Genomic DNA, 11,753 nt, shown 5'->3' with positions numbered 1-11,753 from the left:
CCTTAACTAAATCTATAATTTCTGCCTTGCCTACTTATGTAATGCACACAACTTTTTTACCTAGAGATTTATGTGACATGTTGGAGAAGAAATGTAGAGGTTTCTTATGGGAGATACTGAGCTAAGAAAATCAATGCATGGAGTGGCATGGCCAAAAGTTTGTCAATCCAAGGTCGAGGGTGGTTTGGGTTTGTGTAGTGCAAGGGATATGAATTCCTTGTGTTATGATGAAGAATTGTTGGGAGATATGTACTAGACCTAATAAACTATGGGTTCAAGTGCTGAGAGTTAAATATAAGGTTGGAAATGATATTATGCCCCACGTAGCCACCAAACCATGTTAAGTCAGACGAAGCAATTCCCAACAAGGTTTTGAATGAGACAAATATAATACATGTTGTTGCTAACAAGTGTGTTAGTGTTTCAGAAAAACATAAGTACAAGCAAGTTAAAGAATAAAACATGTGCATGTGCCACTGCCTACACCAGAACCAAGATAAAGGGTGAAAGCTTCAAGCATCAGATGAAAAGATCAAAAGAAGCCAAGCCTAGCACGAGAAAAAAATTGATCAAACATCAAGACTAAGCATGATCCAAGTCAGATGACAGTATAGACATCAGATAAAGCCTAATGGTCTAGCACAAGAAGGAGGATGATCAAGCTTCAGATGATACATTCCAAGTCAGACGAAAAGGCCAACCAAGTATTAGATGATGGAAAATACAAGACAAAAGAAAAGGTTAACGCAGACGAAAGGAAAAGTCAAAGTCTATCTCTTAGATGGAGACTCAAAATCCAGACCCAGATAAAGAATATTGAAAGGCATCTGAAGAAAAATCCACACGAAGTCTTCAATATTGCAAAAAGAAAGAAGAAAAATAGATGAGCGCGAATTCATAAGTCAAAGCAAAGCATACCACGAGTATCAAACAAAAATAAGTCATATGATAGATGAAAAATGACATAAGTGCCAGATGACGATAATTCTCAGTCGAAGGAGAGTCAAAAGAAGTCTCAGCATAAGGATCGCAAGAAAAGTAAACAAAGACAAATGATAGATGGAATACAACATGTGCACCAGACGATGATAAGTTAAATATCAAACGAAGGTGTGACAAGGACAACCTAAAACCCAACATAAAGAGACAAACAAAGATTGGTCAAAGATTAGAAAAAATTCAACAACATATCAGGTGAAGGACAACACAGACTGAACAAACAAAGTCTGTCCATATACAATGTTGACCAGACCATAAAAGTCAAAGCATTAATGACAAATGCTTAGACGAAGATCAAGACTTGAGATGCAAATGGACTACCAGATGCAGACGAAGACTACCATGCAAGCATTTAAAGTATCAAGTCTCAAATGACAACTCAGGCATCCTCTACGATCATATGAAAGCTCTTAACATGATCGCGTGATTAAAGGAAGAGAAGAAAAAGAAGAAAAGCACGCCAAAAGTAAAATCATGCATGTGTCAGAAAAAGTACATCACTTTTTCAAATAAAGACAACGCTCTATAGCTACGATGACCAGAAAAAGACAAAAAGTTCCTAGGTCTCAGTTAAAGTCAGACACAACAGTTAATAAATGGAGAAGACTTCACGCAATGTCTATAAACAAGAAGCAACATTTAATGCAAGATCTAAAGAATTAAATGAGAAGATCGAACTAGTCATGAACGACTACATCTGCTTCAACGGACACTTGCAACGGGAAAATTTTACAAGACTATATATATGTCACTACTTCAAACCTTGAAAGGTTGGCTTTGGCATTGACAAAGAGTGATATCCAGCCCATGAAGCAAAGAAACCAGAGACAGAGCTTACAGAGTCAAATGTACCATAGAGTATCTATCTCTGTAGACTAAGGAGTTCTAAGTGTAACTTAGGAACATGAACCTTAAAGAGTGTAGTCATCTTTGTATCTTCTCTGTGAGAGTAAACCACACACTCAGTCTTTGCAAAACTAACGTTGCATACCCTAGTGAGTGTAGAAATTATTGTATCCTCTCTGCGAGAGTAAATCAAACACTCAAACCAAACCATATATTTATCATTTGTAAAGCCTAAAGAGGCTAGGAAAAGAATACTTGTAAAAGCCTGGAGAGGCATGCCAAAGAATACTAACTGCGAGCCAGAAGTGGTTGAATAAAGAATACTAACACTAATGAGTGAAGTTAGCGGGCCAGGAGTTGGTCGAGAATACTCACTAAGAGCCAGAAGTGGCTAAACAAAGAATACTAGCGTCGACAAGTGAAGTTGACGAACTAGGAGTGGTTGATAATACTCAGGGAACCAAGAGTGGTTTAAGATACAAGCCTTGACGAGTGAAGTTGGTGGGCCAGGAGGTGTTCGATAATACTCCCTGAGAGCCTGAAGAGGCTGAACAAAGAATACTAGAGCTAGTGAGTGAAGCTAGCCAACCAGGAGTGGTTAATAATACTCGGGACCAAGAGTGGTCAAGAATACTCACTACGAGCCTAAAGAGGCTGAACAAATAATACCTGTATTCATTGAATATCTAGTGGAACCCTTCATTTGAAGGAGACTGGATGTAGCTCAGTTTGAGTGAACCAGTATAAAAATACTTGCACTATTTTTCAATGTTTCAAATGCACTTTTATTTAGTTGATTTAATATACTGAAAGCTTCGTCCAATGCTTATCGTCCATTACAACTATCTTTAGACAAAAATCACACTTGTTTAATTTATTATCTTAAAGAAAGGTTTTCGTTTAAGAATCATTTTCCCTGTGCAGATGATAAACTCTCAGACGCAAAAAATATTTTGTTTAACCAATCCTGCACAGTTACTACTAAGCATTCAAAATAATATTTTTACTGGACGAAGAAGGAGTTCCTTGCGAAAACGTTTTAAAATTCCTTTGTTCACACTTACACATATTCAACCCCCCCTTCTATGTGTTTTTCCGCTAACTTCAATTGGTTTCAAAGCTTGACCCCTTGGGTTGAGCAATTAACATTGCAGGGGTAGAATACGATCCATAGAAGAACGAAGGACAAATGGAAGTTGAAGAGCAAGGAAGACGAACACCTGGTATAGGTAAACCCAATATCAAATCATCTACTTCAATGATGCATGTTCTACATGTTATAAGAGTAGATCACATATGATACATTAGGATATATATATATATATATATATATATATACCATCCAATTTCGTCTAAAACACAATAGGACAACCAACGTAGTAAATCACTATGTTTGAATACTCCTCAGAGTGTAGTAAGAAATTACTGCGTCTGAGAATCTTCGTCTGATGAAGCGTCTAGGAAACCTCCCTCGCGTCTGAATATTCAGTCCATGCGTCTAAAACTTTAGTCTGGCCCATTCATATTAAATGACCTTCATCATTAAACGCAGTGCAATCGAAGACAAACATTCTCCGCATTTAAAGGTTAAAATTTTTAAATTAACAAATGACAAAATCGTCGTTTAGGGTTTTTATTTGAAAAGACAGATCCTTTACCCTAAATTTAATGCAAGCCGCACATCACTCTGCACGAGGAAGATAAAAGGGAGCCATGTCATAATAATAAAATAAAAACATAAATATTTTTCTATTTTCAAAAATCCTTATATCTTCCCTCGTACTCATTAACGTACTCGTTACACTTCATACTCTTGATACTTAGAACAAACAAACCCTAAATCTCTCAAAATCTCTTCTCCCACTACAATGGCTGCACAAGCTGGAGACGCCGCAACCGTGATCATCCCTGCTGAAATGCGCGAGGCTACTGACTACGCTCATACCTTCTCCATGGAGGTAAAGCCAGTTATGTACTTGGAGCATCACTTCAACATTAGCAAGTGTAGAGCCCTAAAATTGTCCGGGTCGAAAATAAGACTCAAAGACTCTCGACGACCGAAGGAAAGTCAGCCGGAAGGACTCCTGGAAAACCCTAGGATGATTCTTTGTAGGTCTAGAAGTCTTAGAGTAGCTTAGAATAAGGGTGTGTGAGGATTGGAGCTCAATACGCCCTCCTAGAGGTTCAGTACGGCCGTACTGAGCCATTTGAACTACAATACGGCCATAATGAAATCAATACGGCCGTACTGAAGTTTTTGAACTTCAGTACGGCCGTACTGAATTCAGTACGCCCGTACTGTAGTTCAAAAACTCAGTACAGGCCGTATTGACTCCTTAGGCCGTACTGCGCCTCAATCCTATAAATAGGACGTCATTGGCTCGTCCTTCCACACATTTGGAGCATTTCTCCACCCTCTTGCTGAGTATTCTTGGGTTTTTTAGCTATTCTCTGCCCTAGAAATCTCTCCGAGAGCTGATCCAACTAAGTTCTTGAGTTCGTGAGCCTTTAGCTTGAGACTCGAACAAGTCGAAGGGAAATCTCTTTGATTTCCATAGTTAATATTTATTTTTAGGGAAAGGAGCGAGCGAACGTGTAGTGGGAAGGAGCGCCAAAAAGCCTCCTAACTCCTTTTTGAATATATAAAAGCCCGCTTCGAAGGTTTCTTTCCAAATCCTTTCTTTTACCGCTTTCATTTATCGCTTTTTGATTGTTGCATTGCACGTTTAAAGCTTTCATCATGTAGATAGTTTACTTATAATCGTTCTAATAAATAGGGGTAGTTTAGTAATTTTACGCTATTATTTATGAAATAATCCGTCATAGGGAACCCGAAAGGGGCGTTGTGGGGTGCTAACACCTTCCCCACATGTAATCGACTCCCTTACCCAACTCTGGTTGTAATGGCCAAAGTTGATTTGCGAAAATCAATTGCCTTATGTCTTTTTCCAATGTTTTGAGTAAAACATTGGTGGCGACTCCAAGAACCCCTTTTTGCGAAAACCACTAATCCATGGAGGGTCCCGTTTGGGATTAATACGGATTGGTGAGAATCATTTAACAAAATTGTTAGTTCGATAAGGTCTCAGTTTGAGAATAAGTCGTTCTAACAATCCATCATTTTTCAAAACTAAAAAGAGTCCAACCATCGTCGCGAATGCCAATGTCCGTTTCGGCGGGTGGCGACAGATGGCGACTCCACTGGGGAAGCCTCGAGAGTCAGTCCCATTTAGTGATGGATTATTTCTAAAATGATAGTTTAAAATTACTTCATTACCCCTCGCTTGTATGATAATATGTTTTACCTAATTGGCTTTAATAACTGTTGGATGTTTAAATTTTCGCAATTGTTTGAAATATAAACTGCACACGAACCTTTGCACACAACAGTTCCCTCTATACCCGGGGGCATGAGTGGAAAGCCATAGGGAGTGGATGTTAGTACGGCCGGTTGTCGAATGGGTCTATAGGTGCCCGTAGACCGTTGTCGGAAAGCATCACTCAAGGTGAAAACCATGAACTCAAGTCCGACAGTGCGTTGGAGCTTTCCATCGACTTACGACGAGAGGGATTGGGTCCCTATAATGGGGCACCTTGGGGGCCTTAGACCGGTGAGAACAGTTAGAACCTCCTTGAATATGCACTTGTCTGCAGGATACCCCTACCTCGTGATTTGCTCGTGACTATTCGTGGATGAGTGAATTGTTTGTGTATAGGTCTATGTGACATTGTTTATGCATTGATAATAAACCTCGTGATGAGGTCTAAGAATAACCCCCATGCATGAAAAATGTCATGACATGAGAGGAAAGACCATGTGTGAAAATATAATAAAAGTGAGGAGCATGTGCATCATTACCAATAAGACATCATGCATCCTCATAACCATTCATTTTAGGCTCACCAATACCCCTTGACATGAGTGAAAGAGACCCATGACTATTGAGATTCTCCGTTATGGGAGAGATCATAAGTCAAGGAGGGTGGTAAACCTCCGTCTTAAAAAGGTAGCACCTTAAAGATGGAAGGTTATCAAGCTCATGTCAAGAGTGTATTCATTCCATAAATAAACTAATTAGATTAAGCATTCATTTTAGAAAGTGGCTGGTCATCTCTCTGTCCTCACGCGCGCGCAGAAACTCAAGAAAATGGACGCGTTGGAGGAACAAAATAGGAAGCTTACAGCCGAGCTCTCACAGCTCAAGGAGAAAATGGCGCAAATGATGGAACTCATGCGTCACCAAAACATACACGGGGCTCAACATAGTGACCATGAGTCCCATCATGAGGAGGAGCAAGAGCAAGAGCCTCCGCAAGCTGTACCCCTTGGGGCGGGGATTACAATTAGAGAGCCCGAGATTTCAAAGGAGCAATTCCACGCTCTCGAGGACCGGCTGAGGGCTATGGAGGGGCATGATTTTGATATCAAAGATGCCGCCGACATGTGCTTAGTGAGGGACATCCAATTCCCTCCCAAATTTAAAGTGCCCGATCTCCCAAAGTATGTGGGATCGACTTGCCCCAAAAGTCATCTCACCATGTATTACCGAAAGATGGCTGCATATGCCACTAATGAAAAGCTCTTAATCCATTGCTTCCAAGAGAGCTTGGCTGACACCGCACTCAACTGGTATATGCAGCTGGATGGGAATCAGGTGCGTACATGGAAGCAGTTGGCCGACGCATTTCTCAAGCGCTACAAGTATAACATCGACCTAACACCCGATAGGTCCGATCTTCAAGCCTTGAGTAAGAAAAGTGATGAATCCTTTAAGGCATACGCCCAACGATGGAGGGAGTTGGCGGCACAAATAGAGCCCCCGCTGTCGGATAAGGAGACGGTGTCCCTGTTTATAAACTCGTTGACCGGTCCCTATTATGACAAGATGATAGGGAACACGACAACGCTCTTTTCAGACATCATCACCATTGGAGAAAGAGTGGAACAAGGGCTGAAAAGTGGGAAGCTATCTAAGCCTTCCCAATCATTTGAAGCTAAGAAGACCAATGGGAAGAATAAGGAGGGAGGAGTCAACGCCGTAACTATTTCTTCATCTTCCTCCGCTTCGAAGTCGGGAAAGTCGCAGTACAACCCTGTTAAGAAGTTTGATAAACTTCCAACCACATATAGCGACCTCCTGCCGAAGCTAGTGCAAGCTCATCTTCTAGCTTACATTCCACCAAGGAAAATTGATCCACCTTACCCCGATTGGTACAATCCGCAAGACAAATGTCTATACCATTCGGGGGCACCAGGGCATTCAACGGAGAACTGTAGAGCTCTCAAATATAAGGTCCAAGACCTTATCGATGCTGGGTGGATCACTTTTGATTCGACAGCGCCCGACGTGAGCAAGAATCCTCTGCCGAAGCAGGAGTAGAGAGAAGAGCAAGCCACGATAGGGCCCCTCCACATTTTTCTTTTCTTTTTGGGACTCATGATCAGTACCCGAGATCATGAGATCCTTTTCATGTAAATAAGGGTTTTTTTGTACAGTTTTTTATACATATCAATAAAGAGGCATTTTTCACACATCATTCTCTCATTTATTCTTTTCTCTCTTTCTCTCATTAACATTAATAATTCTAAACCAAAAACAGAACCGATAAAACAATTATGTCTGTGATTGTTCGCTCCGACCGGGATCCGAAAGTTGAGGATGAATGGGTTGAGTTGGACAGTGATGAGGAGACCATCTCTCTGGATCTGCAAAGACTGCTAGATCAAGAAGCTCGTCTACTCCAACCGTATCAAGAGAAATTGGAGACCGTGAATTTGGGGCAGGGCCAAGAGATAAAAGAGGTCAACATTGGGACCCATATCAGTGATGAAATAAGGGCGCAATTGATCCAATTGTTAAGGGAATATAAGGACGTATTTGCATGGTCGTATCATGATATGCCCGGTTTGGACTCTAACATCGTCGAGCACAAGTTACCGTTGAAAGAAGGGTTTCGACCCGTCAAACAAAAGCTCCGACGAATCAAGCCCGAGTGGTCTTTAAAGATCAAGGAGAAGGTAGAAAAGCAATTAGACGCGGGATTCTTGGTTGTATCTCAGTATCCCGAATGGCTGGCTAACATCTGCCAGTCATTAAAAAGAATGGAAAGGTTAGAGTTTGTGTTGACTACAGGGATCTGAATCGTGCCAGTCCAAAGGACGATTTTCCCTTACCGCACATCGATACACTAGTGGATCATACAGCCACGAACACACTCTATTCCTTTATGGATGGGTACTCTGGGTACAACCAAATCAAGATGAATGTGGAAGACCGCGAGAAAACTTCCTTCATTACACCCTGGGGCACTTTCTGCTACAGGGTGATTCCTTTTGGACTCAAAAATGCGGGTGCCACCTACCAACGAGCGATGGTGATGTTATTCCACGACATGATCCACAAAGAAATCGAAGTATACGTGGACGACATGATCGCAAAGTCAAAGGACGAAATGGACCATATCCAATATTTGAGAAAATTATTCAACCGGCTTCGCAAGTATCAGCTTAAGCTAAATCCGGCTAAGTGTACTTTCGGAGTTCGGTCGGGTAAGCTTCTCGGGTTCATCGTCAGTAAAAAAGGCATAGAGGTGGACCCCGATAAAGTGAAGGCAATAATGGAAATGCCTCCTCCTAAGACCGAGAAAGAGATAAGAGGATTCCTCGGCAGGGTGAACTATGTCGCAAGGTTCATCGCACAGTTGACTGACACGTGCAAACCAATATTCAGGCTGTTGCGCAAGAATCATTCCGAATCTTGGGATGAGGATTGTCAACAAGCTTTTGATAAGATCAAATAGTGCTTGGCCAATCCACCAGTATTGGTGCCACCTGTCGAGGGAAGACCATTAATCCTCTACTTAACCGTGCTTGATGAGTCCATGGGAGGTGTGCTAGGACAACAAGATGAAACGGGAAAGAAAGAACGAGCCATCTACTACCTGAGCAAGAAATTTCTCGACTATGAAACCCGCTACACGCCGTTAGAAAAGACGTGTTGTGCGTTAGCATGGGCAACACAACGGCTCAGGCAGTATATGATTAGGCATACTACTTGGTTGGTTTCCAAAATGGATCCAATTAAGTACGTGTTCGACAAACCAATAATCACTGGGAAGATTGCCCGATGGCAAGTACAGTTATCAGAATTTGACATCATACATGTCACACAAAAGGCCATCAAGGGCAGTACCCTAGCTGATTACCTAGCACACGGGCCGACCAACGACTACCAATCCCTTCAGGATAATTTCCCCGATGAGGATATAATGAATCTACAACATGAAGAGCCTAAATATGATGCGTGGACCATGTATTTTGATGGAGCCTCCAACATGCTTGGACGAGGGATTGGCACAGTGCTAATCTCTCCACAAGGAAAATACATTCCCATAACGGCAAGACTCAACTTCGATTGTACAAACAACATGGCTGAATACGAGGCTTGCGCGTTGGGAATCCAAGCAGCCATCAACAATGGTATCCTAAAGCTCAAAGTGTTTGGTGATTCGGCCCTAGTCATCTACCAACTACGAGGTGATTGGGAAGTCCGAAACCCTAAACTGATACCATATGTTGAGCACATCAAAGATTTGACACATCTCTTCCAAAGTGTCGTCTTTGAATACATTCCAAGGGAGGAGAATCAGTTTGCCGACGCTCTTGCTACGCTCTCGTCGATGTTCGCCTTGGATAGTGAGCATGAAATGCCCATCATCAATATCCGGCGGCACGATAAGCAAGCGTTCTGCCTTCTGATAAATAAAGCTGTCGATGATTGTCCATGGTTCCATGACATCAAGCAATATTTAACAAAAGAGGAATATCCTGATGCGGCCAACGATAATGACAAGAAGCATATCCGAAGAAGGGCCATGGGATTTCTGCTAGTCGGTGAAACCCTCTACAAGAAAAATTATGACTCGGTCTTGTTGAGATGTATAGACTAAGTCGAAGCTCAAAATATGATCAAAGAAGTACATGAGGGGGTTTTCGGTACCCATATCCCCGGGCCTGCAATGGCTAAAAAGATCCTCAGGGCGGGATACTATTGGTCGACCATGGAAAGGGATTGTTACCAGTACGTGCGAAAATGCCATAAGTGTCAAGCATACGCCGACAACATTCATGTCCCACCGACTCCACTCAACGTATTGGCTTCACCTTGGCCATTCGCAATGTGGGGCATGGATGTTATTGGACCCATCGAGCCGAAAGCATCCAATGGACATAGATTCATCCTTGTGGCCATTGACTACTTCACCAAATGGGTAGAAACGACATCGTATGCTCATGTGACCCGAAAGGTGGTAACATCCTTTATCAAGAAGAACATTATATGCAGATACGTTATTCCCGATAAAATCATCACTGATAATGGATCTAATTTGAATAACAAAATGGTGGAAGAACTGTGCCAAGAATTCAAGATCCAACACCACAACTCTTCCCCATATCGGCCAAAGATGAATGGGGCAGTCGAGGCAGCCAATAAAAACATCAAGAAATAGTGCAAAAGATGGTTGTCTCATTTAAAGACTGGCATGAGATGTTACCCTTCGCTCTTCATGGTTATAGGACTTTAGTACGCACATCTGCAGGAGCTACTCCATTCTCCCTCGTCTATGGGATGGAGGCAGTTCTACCTGTCGAAGTCGAGATACCTTCTCTAAGGGTAATCATGGAAGCAAAACTTTCCGAGGCAGAATGGGTTCAAAGCCGATACGACCAGTTGAATCTTATTGAAGAGAAACGACTAAACGCCATATGCCATGGTCAAGCCTATCAGAGGAAGATCAAAAAGGCTTTTGACAAGAAAGTCCACCCTCGAGTCTACCATGAGGGAGAGCTGGTAATGAAGAAGTTGCTACCAGCTCAAAAGGACAAAATCGGAAAGTGGGCCCCGAATTACGAAGGACCATACGTGGTGAAGCGAGCCTTCTCAGGAGGAGCATTGATCCTCACGGACATGGATGGAGAAGAACTTCGATACCCAGTCAACGCTGACGTGGTAAAGAAATACTATGCTTGAAGACGTTGCTTGCATAGGCCCGCTAGGATGAAAACCCGAAAAGGGCGTCCTAGGCAAAAGTTAGGGCAAAATAAAAAGCCCGCCAGTACAAGGGTACTAGGCAAAATAAAGGCGAATTTATCCCCGCTAGGATACGTCCTAGGCAAAAATTAGGGGCAAAAGAATAAGACACAAAAACAAAGCAAGCAACGATCACTTGAATCGAAAACCGAAAGGCGGTTCAAGTGATTATCTTCTAGAAGCAAGCGTCTTGCAGTGTCTACACTCCTGGCTCAGGCATCTCACCCGAAGCAATTAGGGGAACGTAAGAGCAACAATTACAGATATAATTGTTAAGCCTAATGTATATAGCCTACCCTGGCCAGCCATTCTTCAGAAATTCCTTTTGTATATCTTTCTGTAAAAACATTTGTGAATATCAATAAAATATCTATTCATTTCTCTTCTCTTGACCATGTGATTATGCCTCTAAATTGGTGTTTCTTAAAAATTGTACGAAATTCCTTTAATAATCGGTAAATAAAGAAAGTTGGAGGGGTTCCTATAAAATCCGTAATCTCCTGCGTAAAAGGCTCACAGAAATCCTCCCTCACGTCGACGACAGAAATTCCTCCAAGAAGAGGAGGATAGGGAGAGCCATTCATTTTTCTAAAAACATTAACAAAATGATTAAACTTGCATTTTGTGCATCACACACATTAGTTGCACATTCAAAGACCTTATCATGAGGCAGTCGCATAAAATAGAAAAATAGGAAAAATTTCTTGTGTATGACAGCAGCCAACAGAAAAAGCCGAAAAATCGACAAAAAAGGCAAAAATTCAGAAAATCCAACAATCGTACAGAATAACTGAGCCTAGAGAGGCTTGCCGAAAT

The sequence above is a fragment of the Cajanus cajan genome, chromosome 8, assembly GCF_000230855.2.
Source record: "Cajanus cajan strain Asha chromosome 8, NIPB_CcT2T_4, whole genome shotgun sequence".
NCBI lineage: Eukaryota > Viridiplantae > Streptophyta > Magnoliopsida > Fabales > Fabaceae > Cajanus > Cajanus cajan.
Note: the sequence above shows the minus strand (reverse complement) of the source record.